The 20617-nt window shown below is 34.2% G+C and overlaps 1 protein-coding gene and 1 long non-coding RNA gene across 9 annotated transcripts in view; one reads left to right on the top strand and one right to left on the bottom strand.

Annotated features, from left to right (window-relative positions):
• The window catches only part of LOC105423311 (alkaline phosphatase), a 180383-nt gene that overhangs the window by 117425 nt on the left and 42341 nt on the right, over positions 1 to 20617 (bottom strand). The gene's annotated exons all lie outside the window — the stretch shown is intronic.
• Positions 7869 to 14151, top strand: LOC148935934 (uncharacterized). Its single transcript, XR_016139900.1, has 2 exons — positions 7869 to 11844; positions 12423 to 14151. It is a non-coding gene; the product is annotated as an uncharacterized LOC148935934 (long non-coding RNA).

Here is a 20617-nt window from a genome sequence, read left to right on the forward strand (position 1 = left end):
TTACACATATTGAAATGTAACATAATCTGGCACAAAACTCGATTGTAATATACAAACTTGTTTTAATGTTATATTAATTATTACGTATATCCAAGTTCTCTTTGCAAAATACTGGAAAATTAGATGCTCTTTAGGTTTGCATGTATCAATGCCAATGTGTTGTAATAAACTACTACTACATATTATTACTTAATGTCAAAATGCATTAGGCAGCGAGGAGAATATTGTTGACATAAGTAGGTAATCATGTCATATCGTCCACTGAAAAATGAGAAAGAAAGTCGTCAAACGCGAAACAGAGAAAACTCATCTTATACTTGTGAAGAGAAAGAATGTCCTTAATATCGTAAAGGTACTCGAGTTAATATGACATGTCGTTTAGACCCTCTAGGTAAATATGCGAAATATTCGGTGAGTGGTATCACACGTGAAAAAGCATTCAGCCTGAATTATTTATTCACGTCAGTTTATTAAATTTAAAGACGAAATAAATTTCCACATCCGCGTGTCATAAAAAAATTAATTCTACAGTCATTTCAATTGTTTTAATAAAAATAAAGTCAAGTGTATTTCTATCTAAAATAAAAATAATATGATAAAATAATGATAAAATAAATGTTACCATTGAAAAATTACAAGTGCATATGCATTAATACAAATACGCATATATTTCCGCTGAACATTTTATGGTGAAAATGTATCTCATCACTCGAAAAAGAGCAAATATGTGTGAAATCATTCTATCGTAAACAGTTTACAAATCACTTTATAAGAAATATAAATGAACAGACAATGTAAAAATGGCTTTTTACAACTTGTTTATGCAGATTACATAAGATATTACTTCAGTGTTCGTAGGATTTTTGCAGAGTTTATTAAAACTTTTATCTTTCTTGCTTACTCTGAAGAAACACATTACGCGATTAATCCACCATCCGCCGCGTTATGAAAAAACCACTTATGCTAATAAACGTTATTGTCGGACGAATCTGCAGTTATACAAAAAGCTTTCTTAAGACGCATATCGTTATTTCATCTTTCTACTGATAAAAGATAAACAATAAAATAATGAAATTTGATGTCCATAATTAATCTAACTAGATTATATATAATAAAGAAACTAAATATCTCGGAACAAAAACAGATTTTTCTTAAAAGAATATAAAACTTTAGAATATAAACTTTATTTTATTAGCTTATTGTGAATATATATATACATATATATATATAAAATCAGTTTTTTTGCAAATTATTAATTACGCAATTACATAAAATGTTAAAGAGTGAAATTATAACTTTCTTTGAATTTATTTAAATAAAAATTATTTCCAAATTTATTAAAAAATTTGTTGTTTGCATTTCAGTTATTAAGAAACTTTAAAAGTATATTTATTTTAAAATTTTTAAAGAATCAATTGCAATTTTTTTTACTAAATAACGTAAGATGCGATACACGTATATCATAATAGTCTGGCGTTTATTCCACCATTTATTTCGTTGCTTGTGCCATGCGAAAAATTATTCTGCAACAGCTGTTCTAAATGGAAGAAAACTAAGAGCATCATATTTATCATAATATCGCAATAAAATTTTGCACACTTTGACAATTAAGTTTCGCGGAAACTTGTCACCATTAAGTGCGATTCGCCACCGCGAAATTAATACTTCGCGTAAAGAATATTATTCGAAGTAAATCTGTGCTGAATTATACGATCTTAAACGAAATTTGTGCCAAAGTCGCGTTTATAATGATTTCGGCATCCTCCTCTATTTTATCTGAATGGATGTAAACCGGTTCTTCTAGAAAACGCGATTACTACTCCATTAAAAAATCATTAAAAATACTCATGCAATTACGTGCGCAGCATATAACATCAGACCTCGTTATCGTGCTTCACCTCCTCGTTGATATAATCATTATTTTCCGTGAAAATAATGCATGCGCGAGTCTATCGCGAGTATAATGTATGTGCGAGGGACAGGTACTTAGATTAAGACAATAATGTTATTAGCGAGCTGTTTAAATTGTTTTAAGGATAACATCAGTTTGCTTCTACTAATGCTAAATAAAGTTTCTAAATTTTCCTCTATCGCGGGAGAAATATATATATATATATATATATATATTCGTAGAATATATGTACAATATATCACGTAGAAGTTTTCAACAGAATTTATTTCCATATGGCGTTATGCATTCCGTATAAAATACGGTTCAATATAAAAATACGTGCCATTTTGATATATGGATTTTTTTTTTAATTTCTTAGCATAACGTCTGAAATTTCTTTATTTCAGAATTAATAAATTTAGTCCAATGATGGTACGTTTATTTTGAGATTATAATTTATAAATATTTTAATATACATTATACAAGACGTATTTATTTAACGTTAATTATTTAACATTATACGGGAACGTGTTAAATAAAAACGCTTTTTCTCAATATTTTATTTGAATATTTACAAAATTATATTTAATTATATTTAAGAAATTACGAATTCTCTCTCGTATTAATAAATGATGTACGCACAATGATGTAAAAAACATTGCAAAATACAATTTAAAGAGATACAAGGCAGGAAATATTACAAGTAATTATATTTCCGCTGTTTTATTTGTAGAAATAAATCAATTTTCTTAACAATCAGTTAGTTGATATGTCAACAGAACTAATCCTTTTATATGATAATAATAATAATCCAACTTTGCCGTTATTCGTTATGTTTCACACAAGAACCTCGCATAAAACTTCATAGTACGGGTACACGGCTGTGAACCGTAGTAACAGCTAAATCGTCTTTTTGGCCGTTGGCACACAAAGAATGCTCTGCGACGAAAGTTTAACGTGGAAACTCGCGTGCTGTCGCAGGAAACCTGCTGCTTGCACGTCGGTTGCGCCAAAAACAATTAACTTCATGCCGCTTCCTCGAAGCCTTTGTAACTACTTAACCAGACGGTTCTCCGCGACATGAAATTATTTACGTCCTAATGTAATTCGCGCGTACAGCACAGCGTGCTTATAGATATCTCTCTAATCGCGTTAAATCATTTGATCGCAGACCTGCGACTTTTTAAATTCGCGAAAACTCCCCGATTTTGAAAGAGTTAAATCTGCATGAAATCGCATTTTACTGTGGAATAACAAGATGACTTCGGGCACTCTCGCACAATAAAATTTTTACGATATATCGCATGGGCGGAACTATTTTTCAAATAAACATTAGCGTTTATATAAATTAATTAATCACAATGGCATGTAAACAGGTAGATATGTGGTGTCAAAACAGAGATTTCCCACCGTCATCCGAACACAAACTGCGTGAAGAGATTAATTAAATTTAATTCAGCGCCGGAAGGAACGAAGATCGATCAAATTTGAGAACGTTTCTCCGCCTGAGTAATTAATGAAATTAAATGCGCTGCAGCGGCTATCCAGCGCTCGAAATCCAGATTCGCGCTCTCAGACAATTCGATCTCGCGCAACGCGATACAGTCGCGTAATGATCGTTCATGTTTCGCGTACTTTTGAAATCGAATGAGCCCAACCGCTTAATGCGGGACATGCTTCGCGAGATTACGCGGAGAAAATCCCGCTGAAAAGGATTCCCCGGCAAGTTCGCCCGGTAACATCGCGCGGCATTGGATATTCCGGGAAATATTCGAGAAAATCGTGATTCATCGCGCAGCTGCTCGAAAAAGCACCACGAATTGGGTTAGGCAGACAAAGGCAGCCTCCTCGTTGATTCTCCTTGTCTCGACTGCGAGAAAAGGAGAACGAGGGAGAGAACGGGAGTCCCCCCAGCTATCTCGATAAAAGGAAGGAAAGCGCTTGAATGATGAACGACGTCCCGTACCTTTCTTGAAATTCGCTTTGGCGGATACGAACGAGTTGCATCGCTGCGACCGCGTTTGCCTTCGTGATCGCGAAACGTTATTCCCGTTTATTTCCTTAAGCGCGCACGCGCGATTATGGTAATGCATACTGGTTTTATGCCGTTGGAACACGTATTCATCTCCGGAAATTGCGGACGGTAGATGATTCTAATTGAAGAGTCTAGACGCGACAAGATAGGAGCGTCAAATCATGAAAAACCAAGTTAATTTACTCGAATGGAAGATTATTCATCGTAGACCAGATTTACCTGTACACCAACTTGCGAGACAAAGACTTCTAGACGAGAATTTTGCGTCTAGTACATCATTTAAAAGAAGAAAAAAGAAAAAAAAAGAAAAAAAAAGAGTTTTTCCAAAATCTTCAGGAATCATGTTTCTCGTAAAATCAAATTTATCTTCAATTTAAAATTAAAAAATAAACGTGATTAATATTTTAGCAAGAGAAGTCGAAAATCGTCAATCAATATCATTAGAAGCTAACAAACGTTGTTTATCAAGGGAAATCGTCGTGCAGATTGGAGCAATATTCGAAATTGGCAAATAACTGCGCATGGTAACTACTGTGTTTTGAAGGACTTAAGGAACGTTCCACCGCGCGTTCTCCAACTTCGCTCCATGCTAAGTAGAGCTAATCGTCCGCACGCAGACACGGGTTCTGATACCCGCAAATCCCCCAAGGTTTTACGCGGCGCTGAGTTATTAACACCTCCGTGAAAGTAATTATATATACTCTGGAGCGGGGAGAGGGAAGGAGGGCGAGACGAGAGAGAGAAAGCCGCCTGCCTGCTGCAACAATGCCCGTTTCGGATGCTGCCTAAGTTGCACGCGGTGCGAGATCGTGACTCCCCCATTAACGGGCCAACTCTCGGCGACTCGGAGGGAGGGGGGGCGGGAGGAGGACGAGCAAACTCGATCGCACAAACTTGGACGCGGTTGGAAACCGGTGGCTGTGCGCGACAATAGCCGTGTCCCGCGCGAACATCTACACGCGGATCGGTCCACTTCCGTTGCGTTCGCGCAAGTCGAACGCGCCTGGTTGCGCCCGTGCATTTCCGTCGTACGTCGCTCCCGGGCGCTCGGATTTATCGCCCGCCGCGTCGATTTCGTGCCGCACGCTTCGCCCGCGGGAAAAGCTCACCCGCGGGCTGAATAAGGCGGCGCGGGAGCGATAAGTATGGTGGCGAAAATTACATACGGTTACTCGCGCGCTATCGTTCCTCGTGCATCGTACCGTTTATACACGGAATAAATGCGACGCGATAAATGAAGCGTGATACGATAAGTGAACGAGAATCGTGATCTCCGGGCGAGCTTATTCGTAATTATTAATAAATTATTAATAATATTCCTTTTTTTGCACGACAACGATCGTCATCCATTTTTGGCATAGTATTGATTTTAATAATAAATAAAAAGATGCTAATCTATCCGCCATCATCAAAACGGCTTCAGTTCTATCGTTATATTTTAATTCTCATTAAATAATTTTAAATAATTATCGCGTTTCACGTGTACACATTTTCCAATTCTACAATTTATAGCATATATAATTTGATTCTCCAATATACGACGAAAGAGACACGACGAAAATAAATAAGTATCAATTGCGTTAACAACATTATGCCGAATTACATGTACTAACGCGCGCCACGTGTTACATTAGCACGTAATAGCGTAATCTGCTTTATCCGCATTTCATTAGTTGGCAAAATCCAAAATTAATGTTAGTGGTCACAATTTAATTAATTCTATATTGGCTCAATAAAGCGCGGAATTGTTAATGGTTTAGGCGCAGACATTGAATTACTTTCTGGCTTCGTCGATATCAGATAATCCTATCTACTTCGTTAAATGCGCCCGACCATACGATACTAAATTCTACGTATACCGTCTATTAAAAGCGTGACGCCGTATGTGCAAAACGTGCCGCGCTTAAACGATTCGATCTTTTAGACAATTTGTCGCGCGTATTACGTATCGATGCAATATTGGATTTGTGTCGACGATGTACAATCGCACACGCCGTATCTCTTCACGCGCATCGATTTCATTTCCGCGCCGCTCAAATACGCCGTCGTCGTTTCAGAATGAGCGTACCGCATGCGTCCGACATCTTTTTGTTGGCCCATCATTTACACAAGGAGAACGCCTATTCGCGACATGCTTCTTCAGCTGACCCAAAAATCAGAAGAGACGCTCAATGAAATCGCCGATGCGATTTCAACTAATTAACTCAAGTGCGATATCAGTTAGAAGCTCGTGTCAGCTCTTTGCGTTATTCCGCAATAATCTACGCGTGTTAATACGTGTGTATCTCCTCCGGGCAAACCCTGGGGGAAGTTTTACGCCGATGTTAAACGGTACATTTTCCGCGTCCCCGTTTCATTTGAACTTTTCCATCCCTTTGTGATCTTCGCGTCTCGCAGAGAAAAGGAGAAAAAAATGAAAGCGGTGAAATGTGAAAACCGGAATAATTAATTGGACGCGAAAAAAATGTAACACCGTGAATGTATCGTTTTTAGATACCGAGCGTTGCATTCATAAATAAACGCAGGCGTATATTCGTGTATTACGTATGTGCGATTCATTTCAAATAATGCGCGAGAAGCAGCCTGATTGCCTAACATTTCGTTATAATTATCATACCATTACTCGATGCAATAATATTACTATACATCGATATTATTATATGATATTAAATTGAATATATTTACCATATATGTGAATTATAAAATAAACTAATAAATTAATTATATTCTAAATATTCTCATCTATGAATATGGCAAATATGCATAATTATATATAACTTTATTTTCATGCATGCACGATTTAACCATCACAATATTCTTATTAGCATTCAATGTAATTTTAAACGCAATGTCATTACGCGTGGAATGTAATCGATCACTTTAGGCACGTACAAAATTTTACGCTTAAAGATTTCTGTTACTATAGAATTTACCGCAAAAGATAATACATTTCTGTAGCACGATAATTATTTGTTTGCTAAAAGATATAGTGAAATATAACAAAAAATAAAGCAACAATCAAGCGCTTTACATCAGAATTAAAGCTTAATGCAAACAAAAGGATTTATATTAAAATTAAAATCCTTATGCACAAAATTCATTCCGCAACGAATAAATTATATAAATTATTCATTAATTTATTTTATTCGTTATTACATTCTCACAGTAATTAGTGATACAAAGAATGTGTCAAAAATTAACAAAAGTTAATTCAATTTATACGCATAACGAGAAAAGGCTGAGCTTCACTATTAATAGTCAATAATGTCATCGCAGCTTAATTACACGGCAAGAGACAACACCCCGACTAACAAAATCAACAGTAGGATGGACTGAATAGTAACGAGGAGCGTCTCATATTAAAGCAGCACGTCAGCTTCCGCTATTATTATCGTAGGATCCGGCTTCAAGCGCATATTATGACGCACACATTTAAGTACGATTCATCGTTTACGCTGAAAAGATAATCCTCTCACGGTGATCTACATTGGATTAACTTTCATCTGTCCACAAAATCACTCTCATACATAAGCGTGCACAGGTGACAATCATTGTGCATCATAATTGGAAACTGTATAATGCTGTAAACATGATAGACAATGTTTCCGGTCGGTGGACATTTTGTCAAACATCTGATTTATGTACATACAAAACGATCTAATATTTATATAACTCACAAACTGGATCAATTATCTACAACAAGAAAAATTCTTTTATGATTTAAAGAAAGTTTTGTGTTAAACGTTAAAGAATCAATCTGAAGATAAAAATTGCAATTGTTTAAATATGAATAATTGTCTTCAGAAATAAAAACAATTATTTTTTTATAAATTAATTCAATTAATAAGATCTTCATTTAATTAAATTTTAATTTATCGAAAGTAGAGATGTCATTTAACATCTTGAAAGCTATTTCAAAATTTCATATATAAAAAATATTATATATATAAATACTTAGAATACAAAATCAATTATCAGTTAATAAATCAAAATATATAAGCGCTTAACTTTTCTTTTCTATTTTTATTCTCTTAATAGTGCATGTAGATTCTGAACATGTTTGGATATCGTAAAAGAATATTCTTTATATATTTAAGATATACATTACATTATATATAGAAATTATTATTCTAAAAATGTTTGTATATTCAGGTTTTTTTGTTATCTATATATTTCTATATTCATCTATATTCAACATCTTCAGACAACATTGTCAAAATCCACATGTGCTATTAGAATTTATTTATTAATATTTCATAGATATATTCATAAAAAACAATTATCTCTCTAACACAAGAGAATATACAGTAACTTTAAGAAATTTTTAAGTTCTCATATTTTATTATTCCCGAAAAAAGAAGACGAGTCGCATCAGCGAGTAAAATTTTAAATGCAAAGAACAATCCTGCCAACTTATTTAGTTCGCTATCATTATACATTTCTTCATATAATTTCTATATTATGCAAGCGGGATGCATTAGCAATTTGAAAAAATTTCGTTGAACAAAATTTCGTTGAACGAAACTCAATTAGCGGACCGCTCCTACATTTTCATTCTTCATTTTTCTGAGAACTGAGAAGAGCATTGGAGAGTCTCGTCCGTTTCTCTTATTCAATTATTATACGATTCCACGAGAACATTTCTGCGAAGCGTATCCGCGAACGCGTCTCGAGAAGAGAATACTCCTTTTCTACATCTATATTTCTTCCTCAAACGCTTAACTTCTTCAAGAGTATTTTTATATTTGCTAATATCATTGTCATTCACTTTTACATACTAGCCGCGAGGAACGAGCCGTAGAGTTATAATCTGCTAAATATTCCGCGAGATCGTTAAAAAGTCGTAAAACATCATTAAGCGGATTTCCGTCGTTCTTTTAACTTTATCCATCGTGATGACCCTCGAGAGAAAGAAGCCGCCCGAGACTGCTCGCAAAATCTTCTTTATAACAAAACGATTTAGCCGACAATTTTTCCCTGTCGTAAATTAGAATCTAGATCATGTGTACACATCAGGATTTAGTTTATCGGAGAATACGTCGGATTCTAAGCAATCATAAATATGCTGCGTTAACTGAACCGCGTGAATAATTCAATCCTAATGTCGTAATGTCGTGACTGATTACGAATAAAGTCTCATTGCGCTCGAATAAAATTTCTCTTCAAAGCAACGCGATGAAACGAACCGATATCGACGAGTGCCGTCAGGAAAATTTAACGACGCAAACGAGCATCAAGCTGTTACATCCTTCATCCTTCATTCTTCCTATGATAGACATTTTCTTCGTTTGCAATATGAGAGAGAGAGACTCAAACTCGAGCCAATCAATAAGAGGAGATTTATGAATTATTTTAAATATATTGAGTAATAATTAAAAGTATTACTGCAAAAGGATTAATCCAACATCCCTCAAACCCACACATATATTTTAAACAAATTTATCCATTTATATAGAAAAAGTACAATATTTACAGATGTAATTTAATTCCGTTTCAAGCTACAAGAAATAAATTTTTCATCAAATTTGCAAAGCATAGCGTAAAGTGTCGAATATTATATATAATGCAATAACTTGTTAATATAATTTAATCAACAAAAATTTAATTAGCAGAACATATTTATTAGCGGATATATAGTTTAATAATATCGATCGTTTTTTGACAATGCCATGTCAAATTTTTTCGTGTTAATTAAAATTAAACTCAGTAAGCTTATTAAACAGTATCAGTTGGGACGAAATGGTTTATCAATTAATATTTCCTCTAATATAAAAATATTATCGATTTATGAAATAATTCTTGACCTTTTTGCAACATGTGAAAAACAAATACATGATCTGTGATGATAAATGAAAGTTTTTTACAATATTCGTAAAAGTAAATTTTGTGCATCACAAATAAGTTTTTCACGAGTTGTATATCAATTTCACTTCAATACTGTCCTTCAATATTTACCATGATGGCTATCAAACTATTCTGCCTTTTCATGTGCATCGTAGAAATGCAGTTATATGGTATTCCTTTATACAACAATAGTGCACGGAATGGCAGATATATACAATATATACAATATATGCGTACGCACTCTATGCATATATGGAGTTGGATACAAAAGGCTTTTTTATGTCTGTACTCGTACATCGCAATCTAAAAAAAGGATCGATAAATGTGTAGCAATGCGTAGTATTCACAAAAACTAAACAAAAACGTGCAATTAGCACAGATCTGCAAATCGGTTTTGATACATCCTGTCTTTCACCAAAATATTCGAATATATCGAATATATCATTCATTCGAGAGTTTTGCTTCCTCAACAAATAATAACTTTAAGGTAACTATATATAATAAAATAATGTTTTAAAATTTATATTTTATTTTATCAAGACATCTTCGACATCCTTTTTATCTAGCATTTAACGATAATAGAATGTATAAGAACAAGTTTTTAAAATATCATCTTTAATAAAGCATTTAATAAAATATTATCAGCAAAAAAACTTTAAGCAGATAACAGATAAGAAGATATTGTTATCATTATCAGATTTAATTTAACCATCGATACGAACAGATGAGCAATGCTGGCATATAATAGCTGGCATATAATCCTAAAGTGATTGCGGCATGTCTTCAGCAAATGAGAACAAGCTTTATTACATCCTCGGTCGTGAAACTACAGGAAGTGATACGATTCATAAAGCCATCTCGAGATTACAGCATCAATTCATAAATTGAAAGAGATTGCCAAGCGCCTTCGAATTGGCTCGCAAGCTAGTATTTACATCGTTACCCAATGGTCTTGTTCAATGGAAATGTAAATGAATAACTCTGCTATTTTATTCTTATTCTATTCTTATCCAACTCCTGAATTCTGAATCTAATATCTGAATTACGATCAATAAATATCGTCAGAATGACTGATCGCGATTCTTTTTTTAATCAATTATCTGCGAAATTTTAATAACAAGTTAAATAACAGTTTAATAACAAATTTCTAGAAATAATTATATAATCGTGTTTAAAGACCTTAGAAAGTTCAAAAAATAATCAGAACCAGATAAAACAACTTTTAAAAGAGATTTTAAAAGAGATTAATCATGATAAATCTTCTAAGCATTGATTGTAGGTAATTGTTGTCTTATAATTCATTTTTAAACTATAAAATATTCGTCCGTATAAACCTGGTATATATTTCAAGTTCAAAAATTTATGTCTAAAAACTAAATTTTATATAAGATTGTAAATTATACTAAAATTACAAATATATTTCTGTCTCATTCCTATATTAAATTCTTCAATCGAAACACGACAAACACATTCCGTTCAAAATAGATATTCCGCAAATCTTTTAAATGTTTTCAAATTTTAGATCATGTTCCCTTCGCGGTCATAGAAAATATCACATGACTACCATGACTTTCTACTCTGACGTAACGCACGAATCTGGTGCACACGTACATATCAGATTGCAACCATTAAATTCGAAAAAGATACTGCGGTCGAGTTTGCTTACTCTTTTACCACTACGTGCGCATACGTAGAATACTTCCGCATTTCATGCTGAAACGGCTACCGACGTAAACGGCTGGCACGTGCACGTTTCAACTTTCGCAGCCGCGTGGTACATATGCTCGCACCAAAGTTGCGCATTTAGTGCATCACGAGCTGTCCGGAGGGACGAAGGCCCCCGAAGGTCGTACTTAATCGAAGTTCTTGTATCGTCTAATACCATGTAACCAGTCTCCGGCATGCCTCGAAACGGACGCTGTTATAACCCGGCCGTTATGAACTCGAACATAAGGCTGTCGAGCGATCTGTTATTAGAGTCCCGAGGATCCATATTCAGTTTACTGCATCTAGTCGTATCAACAGGCCTAGGCCTTGCTGTTTTCGATCAACCTCAGAGCACGGCTTTCGCTCGGTGAGAGAATTTCATCAAGAGTCCTATACCAACGTCTTCGAATCGAGACTCAAGTCTCAGTTTACAACCTGACGAAATTGGATCATTTAAAATTATATAACGAAAATTGAATTTTTTTTTCTCTCTCTCTCTCTCTCTTTTGCACTGCATCAATTTGCAATTTATTCAACACGTTTTATTTATGCTTTGGAAATCGCATCTCCCTCGTGTCAGAAATTGATAAATTAATATATAAATTTGTTTTAATTATTAATATGTTTATTAATAATTTAAAAAATCATTAGGGAATTTGTAAATTGTAAATTGTAGTGTCCTCCTGACAGCTTTGATTTAAATTTTGTTTAGCTAAAAATGTTTATTATTCTTAATCTCTTTTGCGATTATATTTTGGAAATTAAGTTTATTAATTTTGATTGTAATTTTTTTAAATAATAGACATGAAACAAAGTAAATAAGTCTGATTTTTTAATATTATCTAGTCTAGTGAATTTGATATAACAATTCTGATCTCAAATTTAATTTAAAATTTATATTGAGAAGTACAACTTTGCAATCTGTTGTCTAATATATGATTATAGTTGGTGACGTTGAACAACTTTCGTGTCTGTTTTGATCTTGAGTTGGAAACCTCGTTCAAAGTACTGAAATGGCAAAGAAACTAGGTGGATAACAAGTGAACAGCTGTTTGGTCTAAAGAAGTTCGTAATCGAGCGGAAAAACTCGGAAGTAATTTTTTTAATAAGTTTTTTTTTTAAATTGAAGAAAACGAATAAAAAAATAAACTTTAATTTAGTCCAACTATATTAAATACGTATATATTGAACCTTGTTCTTATTTTAATTTTACTTATTTTTAAATTAATTATATCTTTTTTCTGCTTTTGGCTTCAAATGTTTATCACACTGTCACATTCGCAAAAACGTATCTAAGTGTATTGAGTTCAGGTCCGTGGGTTTTCTAAGCTCAAATGGTTGCGGATTAGTCATCCCCGCGGGAACGTCTTTTAGCTAGATTGAGAGAGAGATTTACATTTTCGTGTTTTGGCGCAATCTCTTAGTAGCGTACCTTCCTTAAATTATCCAAAGAAACGTGCTTTGGCACCGCTTATCTCGTCCGTATCAGCGTCGTGGCGGCAAAGTCCGCTGACTTCCTGAATAATTTTCGCAGCACGTGCTGCACCGGTAGAGAAAAAAGAGCACCCTGCAGACATCCAAATTCCCCTCTCCTTTCCATCCGCTCGTACTGAGTGGTACACGAGTGATACACGAGCGCGGGACAACGCACAATTTTCCGGGAGAGCGAAAGGGAGAAACGTAATTTGTAGCCGTTGACGGCGCCCGGCAATTTATGATCTAACTGCGCCGGATGTCAGAGCGGGCGAGACGGTTTAGAAACGCCCGATGGTTTTCCGCCTGCTTTACCCGCAACACCCAGCACGTCGTGTCGCCGCGGAAAAAATCAGTCGTTGCCTTATTGCGCGTTTAAGGATTTATGCGCGTTGCCACGACGCCGTCGTTCCCACCTTACCGTGCCGGGATGCGCATGCATTTGCGAATGCCACATTTTCCGTGTCGCGAGGTTTAACCGCCGTTGTCCCGCTAGCTGTTCGCGATTACGCCAAAGCTGCTCGTAAAGCATAAACGCGAGCCCGCTCATGTGAGAATGCCAAGACTTATCTGTGGATGTCGTCTCGCTAATATATGAAAATACCTTGTCCCGCGCGCCTCCGTTTAACGTTTACAGCTAAAGCAAAGTTTGCCCCAATATTATGTCCTTAATAATATTATTACTTGGAAAATAATGTGGCTTCCTGGCGTACGCAACGGGCTTCTCTAAAGACGAAGATATCCATCTCAGTCAGACATTTTGTAATTTTATCGTATAAAGCTCCAGAACTATAATATACTATAATATATTACTTATCTAGCAATTAGTTTTTCATGTTCGCTATCGCGATTAAATGTTAATTTGACACACTTACGGAAATTTTGCTATTCTACATAAAAAAATAAAATAAAAGTTTTAAATAAATAATATAGTAACAACAGTAAATAATAGTAATTAAAAAAAGTTTTAAAATTGAAAAAACGTCTAATTGAGATGATCTAATCTCCGCGATGTAGACGCAATAAAATTATATCCATATTAAATCTGAGAGAACCCCACACGAACACTTCACAGGTCAATGTAATATGCATATGTCAGCATCCGTATGCATGCCGGCGGGCCGCACTTAAAGGGAGATTTATCGATCGTAAGTCGCGTGACTCTGATATCCGTTTAATCCACGGCAAAAAAAAAAACAAATCATGTTCGATTTACCACGCCAAATCTCACGGATATGTGCGTGTCACGCGAGGTCCGGAAGCCTTTTATATCGATTAGAATGAGGGACAATCAAAAAGTTTTCCAATACGCTGCCTTTCAACGAGGTTTGATTTACAAGTATGGCAGCAACCATGCTTGCTCTCTATTCGAAATAGTTCGTTGCAATTTTATTCGATGACGCGCGGTATGCGCGCGGTTTGCGTAGTACCTACGTATACGCTACGGAATGTGGTAGAACTCAAATATTGATGTGGCTCACCGACACGACATTGTTCCCATTGAGTCGATTGATTTAATTGTTCGTAATTAGTGTCCTTAAATAATCAGTTGAATTTCCAACGATTTCACGTGTGATACTCGAAATTGTGCACTCCATTGTGCACTCGTCCAATGGCAACGCGGTTTAAAACTGTAAGAAAAACAAGGCGCTCGTAGAATTTAATACTGTAAACCAAATAAATTTGATAAATAGACATTCAATTGCAGCTTGATTATATAAAATCTTATTTTCTAGCGAACTCCACCGAGCTTTATTAAAATTAATTTTTACACTCAATTGCATTTTAGTTTAAGAATTTATTGTTAAAAGATTGTACATTATTAATATACCATGTTATCGGTACAATAGTTTAAATTATATCTCGTAATAGATATAATTAGATGTTTAGATGTGCCGATTCGGTAAATTCATTGACACATTAGTAATTAATTGGCTCATACATTAATTTATTAATTTCTGACATGAGAGAGGAAACTATAAATCTGAATAATCATAAGCGATCTTATCATTCAATATGCATATTTATTTTATTTGAGTTTCACTTGACAATAATGCAGTTTATCATCCAAATTATACTTTTTTATGTCGTCTCAGAATAATTGGATACGATAAGCTTTCTAGAACTTATTTTTTCCTCAGGAAATCGATATGTCAATGCAACTCCTAAGTCGCGAGTTATTAATGATGAAGTCTACATCGTGAAATTAATTTCGATAATGCATGAGTAAAACAAATCCTGCATTCTTTAATGTAATTTTAATTTATACGGCTCAGTTGTTATCGAAAACTTATAATAAAAGAAGTGTTTCCGTGATTAAACTTCGTTAGGGAAAAAAAAGGAGTCGTGATAGTTTTCAGATAAAACATCTTGCGTAATAAAATATTCAAATTCAATTCCCCATGATTACACGGATTTTATTTTATTTTGTTCTATCAAAAGCTTTTGCCGTAAAGGAACGAACGGGGGGGATTAAACGGATGGTTATTTTCAAGATGAGTAAATCTTAATGCGCGCTTTTAAACCCGAGTTGCCGCTTGCGGATATATAAGCTCTCAATGCGGTACTCGTGCGGCGGATTTAGAGATGAATAAAAATATCAGCCTCGTTGGCTCAACAATGATGCGTGCTACGCGGGATGTAAGAGCTAAGTATATACTTTCGTATCGAACTTCGGGCGACAGTCTCGCAACAGGAAACCGCACAGAAGTATTATCGGAAAGAGAGATCCCGAAGAGGGATTGAGAAAGCATTCCAGGAGACGTAAAACGAAAACTTGCACGACTATAAGGAACAGCGAGCTGTAGTATCGGCACGTAGTCACTTGCTAACGCGTTTCTTCGAGCTTCGCTATAACGCGCGAACATGACGCCGCAAGTATATCAGAAGGCAAACGAACGGGGGTGTAAGCGCCGCACGTTTTGAGGAAAGATCGATATCGTTGTGAAATTCGAAATTGAATTTTCCTCCTGCTCTTGAAACGAAACTTAGGAAAGAATTTTACGATACGCGGCAACATCTTGTAAAAAAATTTCGTTTCTTACGATTTTATTTTCCAATCCATGCATTCGTATAAAGCATTATTGATTTGAATTATATTTTATCTGGAATCTATATTTTTTTTAAATATTACATACGATAAAAATATCTATAAATAATCAGATCAATTGTCATCCATTTCCTTCGCGCATAAAAATCAGAACATAATAAATCTATTTATTATTTATTAAAATTATAAGTCCTTATAAGAAATTAAATTCCAAAAAACAGACAACAAATTTTCCTGTTTTATTCTTTACTTAAATATTTCAATTTACGAGCCATTTAATAAAATCTGAAATGCTGAAAGAAGTATGAAAAAAGAAAGGTTCCGCCTGAAGTTTCTGGTAGGGAGAAATCACTCTCTCAAATTTATCAACGATTCGCTGTCATGAGAAATTACGGAATACCTGGAACGCCTTGTGTAATTGGCGCCAGTACGAGTATCAGAGAGACAAGGCAAAGATTTATATCGGCATTATTACCGCGTTTAATCTCAATTAGTCAGTCATGTGCAAGTTCTAGACCAAATTTACGTACGAGACTAGCTACCCGGCGCCATTCATACGTCACCCTAATTCGCAACTAATAGCATAAATCAACGTACTGAATGTATATAATATTTTCAAATATTAAAAGATACAATTACATACAATTACAATAGCTAATTATCAACCAACTGATGTTATACGCATAATATCCAATTAATCCAATTATATTAAATCTAAATTATGTTGAAGTAATATTACCGAACAATCCATTGAAGCTTTGTTATTTAGAACACCAAAACGATCACCATTGATACCTAATTAGATAATTTTCATTACATTTATTTAATTATCTCGAAAATAATTGTCAAGAAGACTCAATCTCTTCCTCTATCCTGTAGTCCTCTCTCGAGTCTTACGTTTCGAAAGTCTAGGCGCAATGCTGGAGAGTGAATGATATCAATCGACGTGTGGAGAGAGATTGGACACGAACGCTGCGTTTGCACATGCACCTGCTAAGTAGACGAAGGCATCGTTGCGTCGGAAAGGGAGCAACGGAATTGAGCCCTTGTTCGCGTGTTTCACAGAGCCGCACACTCGGAAACTATTTCGGTTATTCCGCACGCTCGAACTACGCCGAAATGCCGAACCTCGGCCACACACGGAGAGACAGAGGTAGAAAGGGAGAAACCGAAGGTATCCACGGTTTTCACCGCCTGTTAACGCGTTTCAAGAAAGTGCCTCTCTTGGAAACGATTGCGTACTGCACCGATCCCGGCGAAAATATAAACGGCGAAGGACGGCCAGCTGCATTTTTGATGCGACGCGTTCCAGTTTTAAAGCCCGGTGAAACGTTTGTTCTCTACGAAGAACAGTTAAGCTTTCATCGTGACTCTTCAATTTCCACATTACAAAGAAGGTTTACTCCCGTTGAAATTTACTTTCATGACCCATTTACTTGGAATCTCTCTCTCTTCATTTTTAAAACGTTACGTTAAATCGTTTATTCAATTTAAACTGGTACTTTAATATTAATGCAAGTAGTACAACGATTATAACGAATATTCGCCGCTTATGATAAATATGTTTTTTCTTTTACCAGTATCTGCTGTAAAAAAGACTATTGAGAAGACGATATTTCAAAACTACACAATTTTACTAATTTTAATAATTTATTTCACATTTATTAATTGTTAAATCTTGATGTATATATGTATGAAAGTTAATATTACATTTAATATATTTAGTTTTATTATATTACATACATATGTGTGTGTGTGTGTGTGTGTGTGTGTGTGTGTGTGTGTGTGTGTGTGTGTGTGTGTGTGTGTGTGTGTGTGTGTGTGTGTGTGTGTATAAATTCTCTAAAAAAATAAGTTCAAATATTTTTTTAAACTAACAACAAATTTTTAATTAATTTGGTTCAATACTTTTATGTATACTATAATGTAGAGAAAAATAATGTAGAGAATATTTATATTAAAGCTCAAGCAAACAATTTTATATTTTTCCAAAATGTCTATTTCATAGCAATAGTTAAACTTCATAGCAATAGTCAAAACTGGATAATTCAGAAGCTTTTCAAAATTTATGCAGCAAGAAAAGCCGATTTGCGCGAAAAATATTTCTCGTAAAGTTGCGACTTTCGTGTTAAATAGTTACCAGAAAAAGATCAAAAGGCAATTCAATAATTTGTGACTGGCCGATATCGCTAGTGTTTAGACAGAAAAAAATTGAATAAACTAGAATATCGAAAAAATTATTTTTACCCGGAATGACCAGGCGTTATTTACGAGTCTTATTACCAATAATCTACTACAAATCTACCAATAGATTTGTCTTATGGTAAAAGACTAATTGAAAATCGTTCAATTCATATATCACAATTAAAACATACAAAATGTCATAGAAATTTATAAACGCTATATTAAGTCAGTTCTTAGTATAATTAAGATTCCTTAGATAATTAAGTAAATCATATAATATTAAATCATATTAAGACAGATTTTTTTTTTAATCAAAATTTGTTGTCTACAAATATTCTTAAAATTCAAAAACTTAAAACTAATATGTCCAATAAAATATTTGCCAAGAAAAAACAAAAAAAGTAAATCAATGAAGCCATTTTTTCGAAAAATTCGAATTCATCGAGAGACGCATTTTTTTTATTATTCCTACAATTAATTTTCCTCGCGGGTGATTTTTCTGGTGCATTCTATATGTCTGAAAAAGAAAAAAAGGGACTTCTGCCGCAGCGTTCACCAATTCTTTTTTTGTCATCATCGACCCCGTTTCTTATCCGACTGTCGATCTCATGATGCTCGAATGATGGACCGGCGTCCAGGAATTGTACCAAACATTATCCTGGATCTCTGCCAGGTGTTCTCTCACGTGTACTCCCCCGAGAACTCGCCGCTTTGTATATATCGTCACGGTTATTTACGCGAGCCGCCTCGTCTATTAATTACAATTTCAACGATCATATTTTACCAGGAGAACGGCGGGCGTTATTTGGAAAACAAACGGCAGAATGTTTCCGCATAATTATATCCTGTTCGGAAATAATAGTGCGTTGTCGGGACATATAGTCCTATTTTGGCTCTATGCACTTGATGACGCAACCGTTAACTCCGAGTGAGTAATATCGGGTTTGAAGCATCCCATAGTGACAAAACGTCTATCTATTACAGAGCTTTTAACATGTTTGATCCAGCACTACTAGAAATGTTTGTCAATGACTAGGAAGCAGAGAAAGCGAGAGAGAGAGAGAGAGAGAGAGAGAGAGAGAGAGAGAGAGTTGTTTTCTTCTATTATTATTAATTTTTCTATTAGCCTAATTTATTTTCTATCCAAATATAATCTAACTGTTTCTTATAATACATTACTTTCAAAAATATATTTTTGCGTAAAATAACTTCTACAGAATTTATATTGCTAATTTACGAATATTCATTGCCAGTGTCTGGTGACATTGGTTAATGAATTATACATTTGTGGAAACTATATCAGAGATTTTATCTTTTAATCCGAAATTGTTTCTCAATTTCCGTCGAATTTAATTTCCGCCAGCTTTTCTCTAGCTTTCGCAAACATTCATTAAAATGAGTGATAATAGATGCATGTTTAATTTCTTCAAAAATATTCAAGTATTATAGATACATATAAAAAAGCATACAATATATTGTTAAGAAAGACCATATAAAAGAACTGCGATTGATAAGCATGATTTTCTTTACTTTAGCTCTCAAGTTTTATATTTAATAGATGTAATTTTGTTTAAAAGACCTTGCGTTCAAAATTTAAAAAAATACAGCTGTATAAAATATCACAAAAGAATCTGTCATGCGATATTGTGAAAAAACAAGTAGAATAATAACAGAAAAATAATATACAAACATATCCATATTTTATTTCTGTTTTATAAAAAAAGAAAATTAAGAAAAAATGATTATCACATTTCTTTTCAATTAAATACGATATAAGCAAGGAAAGGATGAATTTATTTATCCTTAAGTATTAATTGTTAAAGAAGATATTTAGGTTTGTATATTTTAAAATAGAATGAAAATACATGAATATAACAAAAGATTATTTTAATAATTGTTATTTGAATTATCATATCAAAGATTAAGGATTAATTTGACAAGAACCAATTACAACACAGTTGACAGAATTGCTCTCAATTCCGGAAATTTTTCCATTTCCAGTGGGAAATGTTCAAGATTCCTTCGTGTGTAACATCTCGTCAAATACGGAATATAAACTAAGTACCGTACAATTCATTACACTAGATCAAAATCGTTCCTTGTATTAATATTGATTGACGGTAATTAATAATCATTTTCTAATGTTAACCGTAATATTTCTACTTCACATTTCTTTTTTCTCTTTTGTCTCGAAATTCTCGAATTTTTATAATAGCATTTTAATAATATTATTTAAATTAATCAAACTTACTAATTTAAAACTAGGATACCAAGCTTTTCTCCTCCAGAACTTTGTTCTTAATGAAAAAAAGAAGAGAACGAGAAAAACATTATCGGAATTATTCCAATCAGAGACTTTATTTGTGATCACGGAAGACCCGATGTAATATAGAAATCATATCTCGCGTGGATCAAAACTAATATCTGCCAGTGC

The sequence above is a fragment of the Pogonomyrmex barbatus genome, unplaced genomic scaffold (genome assembly GCF_055798465.1).
Source record: "Pogonomyrmex barbatus isolate J1 unplaced genomic scaffold, ASM5579846v1 scaffold3, whole genome shotgun sequence".
Taxonomy (NCBI): domain Eukaryota; kingdom Metazoa; phylum Arthropoda; class Insecta; order Hymenoptera; family Formicidae; genus Pogonomyrmex; species Pogonomyrmex barbatus.